The 16,225-nt window shown below is 33.6% G+C and overlaps 1 long non-coding RNA gene across 1 annotated transcript; it reads right to left on the bottom strand.

Moving 5' to 3' along the window:
• Positions 1 to 2,067: 2,067 nt before the first annotated feature.
• On the bottom strand, positions 2,068 to 11,941 carry LOC102664545 (uncharacterized). The gene is made up of 3 exons (XR_001384799.3): positions 11,216 to 11,941; positions 8,517 to 8,598; positions 2,068 to 4,389 (listed from the first exon to the last, which is right to left on the bottom strand). It is a non-coding gene; the product is annotated as an uncharacterized lncRNA (long non-coding RNA).
• Between the last annotated feature and the right edge of the window lie 4,284 nt (positions 11,942 to 16,225).

Raw genomic sequence — 16,225 nt, 5'->3', positions numbered from 1 at the left:
CATCAATTTTGACAAAACCTATATTGTTTTGCTACTATACAACATCGGTTTTAATAGAATCGATATTGTTTTGTTACTATAAAACATCAATTTTGATCAAAACCAATGTTGTATGATGCATTACAAAATTAGTTTTGGTCAAAACCGATGTTGTATGGTGCATTACAACATTAATTTTGTCAGAACTGATCTTGTTTTTGCATTTTTTTTTATATTTTGTCTACTTTGTTAATATTACCCAAATCTGTAAATTGAAAAAAAAACCAATACAGGCAGTACAATATATTATTTTCAAATTATTATTGAATAAATACAATTAAATAAAATAAACACTAAAAGTAACGAAACAATAATCCCAATACATAAAATCATCTATAAGCTAAGCTAAACATAACTCTAACAATCGTAAAATTTGTTAAACACCTAGAGCTTCATTCCTGACTCTTAATAAACATTTTGCCCACTCAATGCGAATTGTCTATATTCTCTCTGGCTCTAATGGTATTGGATCAGTAAAATTCTGCATCATACAATAAAACATAAGTTAATCAATGTAAATAATAACAACTATAACAAATGAAATTAGTTATGAAGTAAACAATTATCATTTCCCAATTATCTTTGAAACCTCCTAGGACTATGGTTGACATTCAATGCATGACGTAATAGCCGCACTCAGTGCTTCCTTTTTGCTTAGTACACTAAGTTCAATAACAAATTCAAATTTATCCCAAAATTAATTAGTGTACAAAGTAATAAAATTTCATTTTGAAGAGATCCAACATTGCTTAAATTACTTACTTTAATTGGAATCCATTTAGCAGTTGCCTTGGATTTTTGTGTGTTTATTGTTGAATCCCTTCAAAGCACTGGTTAAGAGAAACATGCATATATGTTGTACCATTAAAATATTGATGTCAAGTACTAATGATAAAGTAAATGTGTTACAAATTAAAAATGACCTATTAACCATTCCTTTCAAGTAATTGTTGGGCTTATTGAGCAAGGAACAAAACCAAGCGACAACATTGTCCTTAGAACATATAACCACCAATTGCCAATGTCCACTGCATTGTAGAACATTAAGTTATTATAATGAATGCATTATTTAAAATTATTTATCCAGTTTTACTTACTTATTCAAGTAGACTCTTAGGTAGACATCTCTTTGTGAATTATGCATCCATTCCTTATTGTAATCCTCAAATTCAAATTGTGATTTCCCATATCTTTGTATGGATTGTGGTTCAATAAATTCATACATAGAGTCATTCTCCAATCACATACTTAACTCATTCATATGCCTATTTTTGTTGAAATAAAGTAAATTATGCATCAATTTAATACAATCAATTAGGTAATGGACTGTAATTTTAATTTACTTACATAATCCATAATTGTATAACAACGATGTTTAGACATTGACTATCATGTGTTATTTCTCCAAGATCTTCATGCTTTATGTACAAGGGGACATTGTCATTGTACATTATCATCATCACCATCCTTACCTTGTGCTACAGTCAATTTAGAGGTCAAATCTGATTAAAATTGCCTTCATTACTCTTCTACGGTCTAGAGGATTTTCTTTTTCATCCTTTTATCAAATGCTTATAGAATATTAAATTCAGCCTCAGATACAAAAAGGTAGGTAATAGTCAGTGAATAACAACAATGTAGGCAATTTTATACATCCAATTACAATAACACATAAGGTTTAATTGAAATACTTGAATGTCCTCCTAAATCAAATCCTTCTGAGCATCAGGAACCTATCTTTAGTTAACATATGTAACATTCACTTTGTCTCGAGCAATGACCCCCAAATAGGTCCTTAATTTCTTTTTGTGTGGACCATCAGTTTTTCCAGTGGTAAGATCAATATGAACCACCGGTCTCTCCACCCCCACGAGTCTGGCAAACAAGGATCTAAGCCGTGTGACTTTTCTAGTCCTTTTCGATGTAGATGGTAAAGGTGCTGATTCAGGAGGAGGGGAACTCAGTGGTGTAGCCATGTGCCTATTAAAAAACAACATTAATTAAGAATGCACTCAAAAGTACAGTAAGTTATGTAATTGTAAATATGCCAATGAGCATATATGTAAAATGATTATATTAGACGATGTTAATTAATTCTCCTTCATCATGATCGTTACGATTTGCATACACGTTGTCAACTTCTTCTTCTCCATTGATGGTAGGCATGTGTGTGAAGAAAGGAGTGTGACAATTATCAAGGGTTGAATCATGATCTTCAAGATTAACACCAATGGTTTTTCCGTGTCAAACCACTAACCACCTTTCATCACAAGGATCTTGAACATAAAACACCTGTTTAGCTTATTCTGCCATGATGAAAGGCTCATTCTAATAAGCTAGCTTTTTCAGATCTACCAAAGTGTAAATTCGATATCATTGGTCCGCACACCGATATTGCTATTAACCCACTTATACTTAAAAAGGCACATAGTGAATTTAACATAATTAACCTCCCAAATTTCTTCAATGACTCCAAAGTAAGGCATGAATGCCAGATGAGGATTGTCAACATTTACAGTAGCAAAGTGTTTGGATTCAGCTTTCAGACTAACTCCACTATTTTGCTCTGTACTCTTGTCATCTTGTGATTTGGTGTAAAACAAATACTTGTTGATATTATATCCCTGCCAAGTTCTAACATTTCGTTTAGGCTCATCTGCTAACTTCCTTAACATTTCGAAAGCATTGTCATAACCAAAGATTGTATCTTTAAACCAATTTAGGAAAGTCTTGTTATGCTTTTTCAACAACCTATTCTTAGTCATTTTTTGGTTACCTTCCTTGACTAAGGCTTCATGACAAATTATATACAACACAACTTCATTAGTGTTATTCAATATATACAAATGTGCTTGATTCAATTCCTCTAGACCCAAAGTTATAACATGCAGCCCTCGTGAACCCTTACCTGCCACTCTCTCATCATGTTGAGACTCGGAAAGCCCAACAGGTTTTGTCTTTTCAATGTACCTTGAACAAACCTCAAAAGCTTCTTCTGCAATGTACCTTTCAACAATGGATGCTCCAGAATGGTGTAGATTCTTGGTATATCTTTTTAAGATCTTCATGTATCGCTCAACTGGGTACATCCATCATAAATAAATGGGACCACACAATTTAATTTCTTTCACCAGATGAACACTTAAGTGCACCATGATGTCAAAAAATGAAGAAGGAAAATACATCTCCAATTGACACAAGATAATAACAACCTCATTTTCCAAGTTATCTAACTTTAGAGGGCCAATGACTTTGCTACATATGGTATTAAAGAAAAAGCAAAGGCAAGTTATGGCATGCCTGAGTTTGTTAGTCAAGATGTCTTATATTGCCACGACAAAGAGTTGTTGCATCAAGACATGACAATCATCTGACTTTAAGCCAACTAATTTAAGATCTTTCACTTGCACAATGATCTTAATATTTGAAGAGTACCCTTGAGGCACTAAGACACGCCGCAGACACTGACAAAAACTTATCTTCTCATTTCTTGACAAAGTAGGACATGCTAGAGGCAAGTATATTTTCTTACCATCGAACCTTGGATGCAACTAGTCACATATTCTCATCTCAATTAGATCTTGATAAGTATTCAAACCATCATTTGTCTTGTCTTGAATGTTAAGAAGTAGGTCAATGACATTATCACATACATTTTTCTCCACATGCATAACATCAATATAATGTCTAACATCTAGATCAGACCAGTATGAAAGATCAAAGAATATCGACCTTTTCTTCCATATGCAAGTTTTACTTGCCAGCTTCTTTTGGGTCTTTCCAAATATAATATTGATGTTCTCAACCCACTCAAAAACCTACTGACCAGCTAAAGGTATCAGTGCAATTTCATGCTTCTGACTTCCATTAAAATCTTTTTCCAATTGCCGATAAGGATGATAAGGTTTCAGAAAACGTCTATGTCAAGTGTACACTATTTTTTTACCATGTTTCAGTTGTACGTAGTTTATGTAACGATCCACCTCGTCACTATAATATCACTACTCTAAAATGCAACATTTGAATTTTTAAGTGAAAACTCCATTAATTTGATTATGAAAACGAGGGTAAATTTTTCGCGATATACATTCACCAAACAATGCCCAAATAGGTGAATAAATACATATATATTAAACCATTATACATCATTCACATGTTAGAACATAATTCAATTTTTACATGTATCTAAACCTGAGATTTACTCGCCCAATAAAAAAGAATCAAGGAACCAACTAAGGAAGAGTTGATAACAAAACACAACTTTCTCCCAAAACAAATTTGAACGTTATCACGTAAGCTTGGCGACTTCAACAAAAAAATCTCCCTCCAACATCACCTACTTCTGCTCATCTGCTCCCATGAACGAAGGTTCACGATCATTATAGGTACCAACCACATATTACAAAATTGCAAGGGTGAGTTTATTATAAAATATCTACAAACACCATATGACGATGATTAGCAAGAAAATAATAATAATAACCACAATCATTTCAATAATCCATCAGTTTAACATACACTTAACAAACTAGTCATCAACTTTTTTCACAATTCAAATCAATTATGCTCAGAATGATGCATACACCTGACTCAACTCTCAAACACAATGCGGTACCATTCGTCAGGAAATAGTCTAAGTGTATCCACATAACACTCTCACTTAGGAAAACTAGGCAATAACCTGTCGAGGTCACCCTATCATACACAGGCCACTCCTTCCCCCCCCCCCCCCCCCCATGAACTGATATTTTAGGAAAAATTCTAAATTAAATAGGAGAACTATGGTATACAAAACAAACTCTTATGCCCATTTAAAATTTAATCAAGTAAATAAAAGAACATGTATAAAATTTTGGACAGAGTTCCCTTTGTAATTAAGACTTTTTCAAAAAATTCCTATCATTAGAACAATAACATCATTCTCAATTTCATTCATCAATAACAAATATATCATATCTCATTAGTTAAAAAATAGTTTTTCTTGAAAACCAACATGCACAAGGACAAACATGCAATCCCATAATCAGGTTCCCTGACCCTAACTATGGTATCAAAACTATAAACAAATAATAAACTCCCCTCATCTATCTATATCTCTCTGTTTGCTCCTCGCGACGTTGTTTTGAGATCTCTCATGTTCACGTTTGTTAGTCCAAACACAGAACTCTATATATCAAATTAAAGACAATTCAGTATAGATTTCAAAGATAAGGTTAATATTAACATTCAGAGTCAAATACCCATTTAATTTTCAAAGGGGCTAAAGTGGTGTTTTGGGATCCACATCAAAGAGACGTTATTTTAAAATTCCGATCATGTCAATGTGACTGGGTTTCGACAAAGGTCACTAAAATGAAATCAATTTCATAAAAAGGAAAGTTTTATGACGTCTCATTTTCAAGGATTTTTCAAAGGAAACGTAAAAAACCTAATAACGGTACCCAAATCACAAAAGATACAGAGATAAGTTCAAACTAACTAGGAGAAGACATAAAAATCACGGTTACCTAAAGAAGGGTCGATGAAATCGTTCTCTACCGAATCCTCGAGTTGAGTTCAAAGAATCTGTTCCGATTTAAGTGTTTCCCTCCATGCGGTGGTTCGAAGGTAAGCAACGGTGACTCATGGTAGTCACCGATGGTCGTGGGTGGTAGAAAAGGAAATTATAGGGTTTGGGTGAGGGTTTAAGGAGAGAGAGAAAAGTAAAAAATCATGTTTTCATGTTGAAGAATATATAATATGCAGATCTCATTTAACGAGCTCATCTTGGTAAGTGAAATTCAACTTTTGGCATTGAGCGTGGCATTTTGCACTGAGCTGGAATTGCTCTTAGTGCACTGATCTTAGTGTGCGAATTATTTCCTCTAGGTAGAATTGTGCTTAGCATGCTGGTCGTGCTTAGTGAGCTGTCCAAAGATGTTATTTTGCAAATCCCAACGGTCAAAACATGAAAATGTGGGTTGCTAACGTAAAGTTCAACTTTGAAAGCAATCCAACGATTAACGAGTTTGAGATTATAGTTTTACCGAAGCAAGTTTTGGGTTAAACTTGAAATCATACATTTCCAACACAGATCAATCAAACTCCACATAACCTAACATCCACACCAAAAAGTTGCGTAAGGATAATTTGCACAACACTTCAAATAATTCAAATTAATCAAATAATCAAATAACACAAGAAATAAATCAAACATTTATTTTTAGTTATCAAAATTTTTGGGCATTACAACTTGTGTCTTCTTTATAGATAGGGCATGCACGATGATCCATAACACTATATCCACTCAAATTTCCATACGTTGGAAAATCATTGATGGTACAAAATACCATTGCACACAACTTGAATGTCTCATTTTGATTCCCATCAAACACGTCAACTCCCTCGTCCCACAACTTTCTCAAATCTTTAATCAAGGGACTTAGATAAACATCGATATCATTTCCTGATTGTAAATTACTAGCAAAACAGGTCACAAACTGTATTTTCGCTTCATGCATAATCAAGAAGGCAGGTTGTAAATTACTAGCAAAACAGGCCACGAACTGTGCTTAGTGCTTAAATTGTCAAAGGGATTCATTCCATTAGTGACAGGTCCAAACCTAAGATTTCTTGCCTCTTTCTCGAAATCTGGATACAAACGATTAATTTTCTTCCATTGGGAAGAATCAGCCGGATGGTAGAGCATTCCATCGTAGTTTCTCCCATCTACATGTCATGTAAAGTCTTTTGCATCATCTACATTAGAAAACAAACACTTAAACCTTGGAATGATAGGAAGATACCATAACACATTTGTTGGGGGGCCTTTGTTTGTGCTTTTATCACTGCTACACTCATCATCATCCTTCACTTTATATCGTGTACCCCACACCTGGGACATTTATGCATTTCTTCAAACTCATCTCTGTATAATATGCAATCATTAGGGCATGCATAAATTTTCTAATACTTCATACCCATTGGACACAATATCTTTTTCACCTCATAATAACTTTTTGACATGTTTTCTTCTAGAAGCATACCCTGCACTACCTTAAGCAATGATGTGAAACTTTTGTTACTCCACCCATATTTGGCTTTCACATTAACCAAACTTAACACCGGTGACAATAATGCCAATGACTTCTTGCACCCCGGATACAAAGACTTCTTTGAATCACTTTCCAATGTATCATACAAAGGGGCATATGCTTGATGAAAAAACTCTTGTCCAAAATCACGAATCATATCCTCTAATCGGTCTCCCATTTCTACATCGACTTGCTCAGTTTGGGACCCCTTTTGCTTGCATGTCAATTCACCATGCCATATTTATGTTATATAATTCTTCTTAATCCCATCACAGAGAAGATATTCTTGTATTTCGTCTAGTACTTGTCGTCTCCCATTCAAACAGTCAATACAAGGACAAAAATATTTCTCATCCTCATCCGGTCGACTTCTTTCCAAGGCAAATTTCAAGAACTATTCAACCTTTTCCTCATACGTAGGGCTCGTGCGACTTGTATTCATTAAACTTCGATCCAACTTTCCTCTTTTGTGAGTCGCATACAAGGTTTATTCGATGCATGAGGATCTCACTTTTTTCATTAAAGATGTGGCCTTATCCCATTTAGGAAGACATTTTTTTATACTAGATTCATACTAAGTATATTTTCTTAGATTTCATGAAATTTCGGCAGCATTTCGTATTGATCTCTAAGTACATGACATGAAAACAGTGACATCAATTCCACCACAATCAAGTATGCACTAAACCGAAATTTCATCAAATTTAAGAAAAGATATTTAACCTATATGTATGTATCTAGTATAAAAAAATGACTCTTCCCAAACGGACAATACAACGATTAATCCAAATTATCCATATTAATCATTATATTGAATCTCAAACGGAAAACTAAGATTCACTCATAATGAACATAACTTGTATATAAAACAACAGTCTATAATAAAATGAAGACATACATTAAATAATCATACCATAGTTTTACTTTTATCAACTACTTTTAAACATGTAACAGATTGAAGTGAATATACTATTTGTAGTGAATATTTGTAATAGTATAACGGTTATTCAATAGATAATAATGGTTCCAACAATTGCTTCTAAATATTTGTAGTGAATATAGTATTTGTAACAAAATTGTTACCTCAATAATGGGCTTCTAGGTGATCTACAGTTAGTGAATAGTATTATTATTATTATTATGTTCAACCCTAGAAGGATGTGATGTATAAACCTCTGGACCCCATATTCGGAGTTTTCGACTTTAGTAGAATCTCTAGTGCATTTTATCATATTTATCAAATAGCAAAAGCAACTACGAAAATAGAAAATCAACATAGTCTCACTACAATAAAAAGCAATAGAATTAAAGACATGCAGAAGTTTGCTACAAACAGTCCCAATCAGCAGAAGCATGCATCAATGATATTATGTTATATGAAAAAGGAAGAAATGCCAAACCAACCTGAATGTAATTTATTGCTATCAATTGTTCCAACCTGTGATCCTTCTTCATGTTGAAATGACTATCCATTGATAAAATTTTCCTAAAATCAGAAGAACATCCCACAACGTCCATGTTAAAGTCAATGTCATTAATTCGATGCGACAATCAAAACAGTACTACAACTGTCCGTGATCATTCATAACTGTCATGTTATCTTCTCTGCTTATGATTCAGTAATACAAAATCCAAGAATTTAGGCTAATACAATTAAATGCTCAATTCTATTCTTGTGTTTTCAAATATATTTAGTTCATGATGAATGTTGTTTAGGCATCAAAGCTACTTAGAAAAGAAGTAGAAGACCAACCATTCAGTAGTTTTAGAATTCACTGCTCTTATCTATACTAACTAATAAGCACTAACAAGTAACCCCCAAACAGTCCCTACTTGTGTTTGTTCGCAACTTGTAATTACTACTTGCATTGATTGCTTTCCATGTTTTAAATTTCTTGTAATGCAGGCAAAAAAAAGTCACTTTTAGGAACACAAGTAGATAAAAAGTCATGGTATCCTTGATTATTCAAGACTTCAATCCTTGCTGCCCAATGCCCACATTCTTCTAACAAAATATTAAATTTCAGCAAGGTAAAGTTAGGCCGTGACTTATTCATTTTGATGCAACTGTATGACCGCATAAGGTAAAATTAAAAAGAAATAATGATGGCTTTAAGAATAATATGATGTGGAAGATGGATTAACAGAGAATGCAACTGCATGATCGCATAAGGGGCATTGGTTGACAGCAAAAAACTGTCAAATTAGTTGACATGATGGCGCACATATTCAAACACTATCCAACACTATTCAATTTTGAAATTTGTGTAAGGACATAGTAACCATAGGTGTGCATCTAATTTCAACCAAACCTTCATTCATCAAGTATTTTTCATGCAGAGAGTAAAAACTAATTAAAGTTAGTATATGTATTTTACCTCTATTGATTCCACTTCATATTTATAAACAAAAATCATAAAGAATGAAAAATGGTGGAAATTCAACTAGTGAGATCTACTCTAAAATCCAAAAGATTTATTCAATTTATTTTTGGGATCACAAAATTTGGTATAAAACTAACTTCTATTCCAATGAAGAGTTAGTTTGGCTGTCAAAGTAAGAAAATCCTCTTTAATGTTGTACATTAAAAATTGGGGGTAAAAAAAAATTCTTTTGAAATGTGTCATAGAAAATGCTTATAGACAGTTAATTTCAAATACCATAGACGCTTAACATTATACATTGTTGTTATGGGAATGTAACAATGAGAAAGATGTTCAACAGACAAGAGGGATATGGCAACATAGTAGGAAATTGCTGGAAAGGACATAATTGGCTATCAAATTCTACTCTTCTTTGCAGGAAAAGGAATTCAGTCACCTTCACTTCTCTAGTTTAATTTTTTATATACTAAATTTTGAGAATGTTAGGCTATTTGGTTTGTTTTACTGATATCTCTTCTTTTTTTGTAATGAGTTAGTATTCCTTGTAGCCTTTTATGTATAAACTTTTTTTCTTTTTTGGCTGATATATAAAATGTAACAATGAGAAAAACTACAAAAAATGCCTATGTAGGATATGAATAACGTAGATATTGAGTGAATTAGGATATGTCAGTATGGTTGGCACTTGTCACGGGACTTACAAAGTTTCTTCTATTTACTTTTTTGTACAATGTGGGACTTCTCATTGCAAAGTTTCTTCTATTTAATGTCATCATATTTACCGATATCATCCACTCACTACATATCTGCAACTGTCATACCAAATCAGACCAACTAATTGTAACATAAAATTCAATTAATCAATTAATTAGGCTATCATCTATTGACAAGTATGCACATTCCCACGTCGTCTATATGGCTTGTAATAATTATTACTAGTTTACTTGGTTAGTGGGTACGTAAAGTAGCTAGCATATGATTATTTGACAAGTAAATCTCTGCTCATATTCTAGAAAAAACACAGAAATCTGTTATAAGACATGGTTTTACTTCCAAGAGGCCACAATTACTATAAACACAATACCAACACATCAAAGAACTACCATGATCAATGCTCCCCATTTTCTAGTTAGCTCAATCATTGGAATAAAATTAAGAAATCATTGGTATATTTTCTTTAACCTACTCTTATTCCATTTTTACTTTTCTCCCAATACGTTTACTAAGATCATCAAAGGAAACTTATTCATTCAAGAATCAACTTTCTGCTTTGCCTTGACCTCAGTCTGTCAAAGTCAATTGCCCCCAATTTTTTAACTAAGCAAGAAAAGGAAAAACTAACTTAATGCCAAAGTAGCAGCAATTATAAAGAAACGGGGCATTTACTTTATAAGGAGTAGCAAAAGGCAATGAAACTTAATCCAAGCACCACTCATTAAACACTCACACAACTAAATCCACTACCAGTACCCATAAAGGCACAAATCACATGATCAAAGCCACAAAAATTCAAACTTTCCATTCCCTCACTTCATCACACTCAAAATCCTTATACCCACAAAGGCTTTGACATCGTATCATTGCATAAATTCAGTGCATTCAAAGGAACTAAATTTATATTTACAATACAAGTACATTTACATTGACTACATTCGTGCAACAAACACACATTTTCACATCAAAAAATAAAAAACCTAAAATAGCAAATAGCAAAATAACCTGGAATGACGCCAGCAACGTTGAGGCAAGGGCTTTGTGCTTCTACTTCCTTCACCCAGAAAGACTTTCACACAAAGCTTCGTGTTTCTACTTCCTTTGTGCTTCTATGACAGCAGCAACAGAGATCGGCACAACATTGCCAGACGTTACGGCAACAAGACCCACAAACACGTTCACACACAAATCAAAGCTAGCTGAGGTGGCGGTGGTGCTTGTGGTGGTGCGGTGGCTATGACAGAGGGCCGAAGAGATGTTAAGGAAGTGTTTGTTCGAGAGACTAGGCGAGGGTTTCAAGCTGAGCTCAAGAGGGTGTAAGGCGCGCTAGAGTTATTATTAAAAGAGAGCCAACAACATTGGTTTTTAAATAATGCATTCAACAACATTGATCTTCAAGAATCGATGTTAAATTTTTGCTATTAACATCAACTATTCCAAAACTGGTGTTAAGTTTCTGTTGGAAAATTAATGTTAAGATTGCGTTAAAAATCGATGTTACAAAGATTCATTTATTTATAAAAATGACACTACCAACAATTTAACATCAATTTTTTTTAATCATGTTGAATGCATATTATGTAGTAGTGTTACTAGAGAAAAAAATAAGCAAACATTAACTTAATACTCTATTTTTATCCATTTTTTATTTTTATTTTTATTTTTTTCAAAGCATATAGAAAGGATCTTGAGGGAGAGGGAGGGGGCAAGGCCCCTACTTGCCCCAAGGCCCCTACTTGCCCCCCTAAATTTGTCCTTGAACGTTAGGGCATTGAGTGAACAAAGGATACCTTAATAAATGAAAAATATTTTAATTAAAAATATTGCAAAAAAATATTCATTAGCAATACTGAGTTAAATGAATTGAATTGTATATTTCAATAATAAGAGGGGGAAACATTAAAATACTTACATCTCTTAATGCGTGTTTAGAAATTCTGTGGATATATAGCCTCCACAATTACTTTTGGGACAAAAGTATCACCTTTGTTATTTTAATTTTGCAACCTACACTTGCCACCTACAAATGGTTTTCCAAACATGTTGTCCTGGGATCAAGAAAAACATAATTTATTTTGATAATGTTAAATTAAATAGATTAAACTATATATTTTTAGTATAAAAATGACATTATAATAATAATATTAAAATATATTTTTCGTCCTTGTGAATTTGGCAAAGTTCGAATTTTATCCCTGCAAAATTTTTTGTCCTCATAAAATTATAATGTATCACTTTTTGGTCTAGAGCAATATTCACTAGAAGGCATTGTGTTTTGCATATGAAGTGTAGGTAATGACTTTGTAGGTTTGCAAGACCTTACATCTATACAAATTCTTCCATTCATCTATTTTATAATCACATTCTTGTTAGCCATCACAAAAACCTCAACACTAGATTGAGAGCCAATCGAACACCCTCAACTTACGTGTCTACTCATATGCTTGTACACCAACTATGCAAACCTATGCACCAATTATGCATATGCAACATTTAGAATATTTATGTTCACCCACCATATTCAATGACAACACATATTTGGAATCTCCTATAGTCTTAGATACGACAACTTTGTACCCGTCATCTCCTATAGCCTGACTTAAAGGTCCAAATACATCTCAACAATATACATCCCATCCCTCACACACTTAAATGAGTCCACTAAGTTTGATCTTAAAAATCAATTTTGTTACTCTGACATGCCAATCAAAGTTAAATAAAACATAGGGATGGGTACTTGGGAGGATATCTACTAAGTAAGACCTCCAGGTCGCTTGAGTGGATCATAGTTATGGCATGTAACTCTCCCTCCCTAAGTAGCCATTTTCTTAAAATCTAATAAGAGAATAGAGTTTACTCATTTTGGACATGCAAAGGGATAATTTTAAACATAACATTTTGTTCACCACACATGCATCACCAACTTCCACAAATAGCAATCATAATTGCTTGTGCATATAAACACCTCAACAATATCATAAACATCTAATAAAACCATTTTCAAACTATGCTCCATTCTTTATTTTCTTTCAAGCCTTACACTATCGCAATAATCCTCATTTGAATGTGAACCACATGATATCCTTATAAAACAGCTTTAGACTTTCGTCCTTCTTCTTTTTTAAAAGAACTAATCATATAATTTGCTGAAATCATCAACATAGGAGTTTAGCTTACTCATAGTCATCAAGCTATCATAAATGTCCAAAGGAAACAAGGAGGAAAGGCAATAAAACAAACAAAAGTTTTCAACATACTATGGCTTAGCTTGAGGGGTTGGTAGCTTAGCTAGCTGGTTTGAGGCATCTTTGAAATGTCGCTAGCTTAGCCTTGAGTATTGCTAGCTTAGCCAACAAGTTTGAGGCATCTCTGGTCATACGTCGCTAGCTTAGCCAACAGGTTTGCTAGCTTACCCAACGAGTACAAAATTATACTTTGCAAATTTTACAAAATCCAAGTTCCCAATGGCTAGCTAAGCATCCAAACTCACAATAAATGCATCTACAATTATTCCTTATGCTTTCCAACCGATTAATATACCCAAAATCATCCTCAATCAAACTTAATCTTGAAAATTCCTAAATTTCCTAACTTAGGTTTCAAAGGGGAAAATGGAAAAATAACCTAATAACCATCCGATTGATCAATATTTCAATATCACAACACAATAGAGTATAGGAGAAAGTTTCCCTTATCCACTAGGTTTTGAGATTTTCCTTGAAAGAGAAGCTAGGAGGCAAACTTTGTGATTTCAAGAGAGAGCTTGTTTCTCAAATTCCATTTTTACTCCCACTAGAAGGGTATCAAACAAAACCCAAAGTAATCTTAGATCAAATTTTGGTATACTAGTTAAAATTTTCTATCAATCCCCTTTCTAGGTCTCTTGCAAAGATGAGAAAATAGGAATATAGAGGACAAATGAGGAAGAAGAAAGAAGCATACCTACCCAAAGGTGATCTAAGAAGCTCTAGAAAAGAGGAAGAAAGTCCATTTCTACATGAACTCTAAATTAGCTATAAAAAATTACCTTAATAAAGAAGAAATTACTTATGAAAAATTATCGATGGATATATCCATCGGTAATTTTCAATGGACGAAAAATTAGTAAAAAATTGTTAGCTAAGATCGCTTTACCAACTTATTTTTGTTTGTCGGTGAATGTTAATTTTTCAATGGAGGCTTCAGGAAATTAAGAAATAATATCATATAGTTATGTGATTGGTCTTTGTGGAGAAAACCTATACATGTAGGTTCTGGAAGAGGTTGGTGCCAACTAATATAATTTCTTGGTGTGGTTGTTTCCTTTCCTATTGCCTCTTGTTTATTTATATTGTCGTGTGCTTAATTAATTTTTTTATAAATGTTGTTTGAAAAGATTAACTTTGTTATTTGATCAAAAGCAACTCCTATTGACTAATTTGATAGATATCGCTTGAATGGTAAGGAGGGAAGCAATAAGTACATCAACGTGCAAGATGGTACAATGCTCAGTACACAAGTTTAGGAAGCCAGAATAACAGTCACGAATGGATAAATTGCCCTATTAATTTATAACTCCCAATTTTGAGCTTGAGCTGAAAGCGCTTGGCAACACTATCTTGATTATAAATACACTTCATATAATCTCACATCTCCTTGGTTGTAGAAAAGCGCAAATTGTTGACCATTTGAGGCTCAACAGATCTGAGAATCCAATAAACAATCTGAGCATCTTTCGTCTTCTAAGTAGCCAACAAAGCTAGGTTCTCCGGAGCATAAGAGGTCTTGTCAATATGACCCCACATCCCTTTTTCCCTTCATGAACATTCAAAATTGAAACTCCCAAATGGGATGACTTTTGCAAAGCGGGCACGAAAATTCTTTGAAGCCGCATGAATAAGGGTCGTTAACCCAAGAAAGGGGAAAGGAAGAAGAGCCAACCAGGAACGACGCACCCACGGGCAACAAGGAGTGATAGAAATTTCTGCCACTAACCGTGGATTCAAGGAATAAACCAAGACTAAAACAGAAAATACATTTGAGACTTCTAGGCTCGTGATTCCAAAAGGGGAATAAATATAACATGTTTGTTTTTTATAATGACAAAGGCGGGGAAATATTGCAACCTTAACAAAGAGACTAACATGAAATGGTTCAAGAAATCATATCCGAGAAGTAGTGTTTATGAGTTTTAGGTAACAAGGGTTGCATATGTTGAACAAGTAAAGGGGAGCTTGAATTTAGAGGGAGCATGGACTTTTAGAAATGTAACAAGTGACTTTGTAGAAAGGGTCTTTCATCAAGCATACACTGAAGAATTTTTGTCAAGGCCAATATTGGTGGTTTGTCATCATTAAAAAAGAGGGGAGTATTCATACATGCAAATGTAAACCATGACCTCCCAACCCGAAGACTTATGTGAAGGCATAGGTAGAAAGTTTTGATAATGTCAAACCCAACACTTGAAGCACTACCCATTAACAAGACAATTAAGTCAAAGCTAAAAATGGAAGAAATGAAAGCACAGAAGTAATTAATCAAGGTTCAAAAATAAGATTGAAGACCAAAGTCTAGAGTCTTAGGTATACTTTGTAAACTCCCTTAGCATCAATTTAGCCATGCTACAATGATCTAATCTATATAACCAGATTTTGATGATATTTGGCCTTGGTTTTGGTATAGTCCCCCATCTTGTTGATCATTTTCTTTTCCATTTATTGATATTTGGTGTGGTCCCCTTGGGTTGAAATTGGATGCCTGATATGGTTGAGATGCTTTTCTCCATATTGGGTGAGCTTCACTAGTTTTGCTGGTTAAATATATAACCGATTGTTTCTATAACTAGTTATGGTTTGCTTATAATAACCATTTTGGCATATTAGTTATTATATAGTTATGGTTAATTACCTTGTTTTTAAATAATCTAACCATCATGAGCTTTCCTATTGGTTTTTCTATGGCTTCGGGAGAGTATTATTGTTTTAGCAATTCACATTTTTGTAGCTTAGTAATAAAATATATTGGATTATAATATGT

The sequence above is a fragment of the Glycine max genome, chromosome 14, assembly GCF_000004515.6.
Source record: "Glycine max cultivar Williams 82 chromosome 14, Glycine_max_v4.0, whole genome shotgun sequence".
NCBI lineage: Eukaryota > Viridiplantae > Streptophyta > Magnoliopsida > Fabales > Fabaceae > Glycine > Glycine max.
Note: the sequence above shows the minus strand (reverse complement) of the source record. Positions and strands in the feature narration are given on the sequence as shown.